This window comes from Amblyomma maculatum, chromosome 11, assembly GCF_055883805.1.
Source record: "Amblyomma maculatum isolate TAMU_Amacu chromosome 11, ASM5588380v1, whole genome shotgun sequence".
Classification (NCBI taxonomy): domain Eukaryota; kingdom Metazoa; phylum Arthropoda; class Arachnida; order Ixodida; family Ixodidae; genus Amblyomma; species Amblyomma maculatum.
Window position 1 is genome coordinate 159,729,173 of NC_139354.1, and position 946 is coordinate 159,730,118.

A 946-nucleotide genomic window follows, 5' to 3' on the forward strand; every position below is an offset into this window, starting at 1 on the left:
CAGCGTGCGACGTCGGCGATCGACAATGATGTGTGAGTGTGCCCTACGACCAAGAAAATATCTAGGAACGAGGCCCCTTTTTTTTGTGTGTGTGTGGGGGGGGGGGGGGGGGGGAATGCTTGGCTGAGCCGCTTTTACAGATTTCCGCTAACTGGCCAATAAATAAACCAAAATTATCATTATTCATAACAAAAATATGTTGGAAGTGCAATAAAAAAGTGATCCTAGTTATGGCTCGATTGACACTACTCGCTAGGGAGCATCCTATTCGCGTCACAGGTTTCGTAAATGCAAACCAAATATAAATGAAGCACAGCCATTTAGTAAGAACTGAAATAAAGCACGATTCGATAATAAAGCACGGTTGAAATTCGCATCGCACAGGACGCGTACTCGCTCGCGCACCTGCGGCGTGCGATGCAGCGCTGGCAGTGCGAGCGCCGAAAGAGGTGGGCGTGTCGCTGGCGCCGTTGGGAGAAACTGCGCCGCCAAGCGCTCCACCAGCTCCTCCGCTCCGATGCTGAGATGGATGGCCACCGCGAGGACGGGGCACCTTGGCAGAGTGGGCTCCAGAAGTGCTCTGTAAACACGCCATGCGCGCGACTGGTTGTGTGGGTCCTCTAGGGTGCTGCACAGGGCGGCCCAGCTTTGGTTTCGCCGTTGACGCGCGTGGCGTCGACAGACAGCATCGATTCTATTATAGACTGTTCTGTGCGGAGGAACCGTTTCTGTGCGCGCCCCCGGTCGGCCCAGAGGTTTAGGGTCTTTGTATCCGGGACGGGGGTCCCATACGGCACCCTGTAGGTCTTCGTAGCGTCGCGCGCACACCGCGCCACACACCCGAGGAGGTCCGCGCCGGAGTCTATGTTAGCGCATAGTTCACGGAATCGCGACCACTGCACCACCCTGTATGTTCTTGTTTTGGGGCGTGTCCCTGGTGAGACGA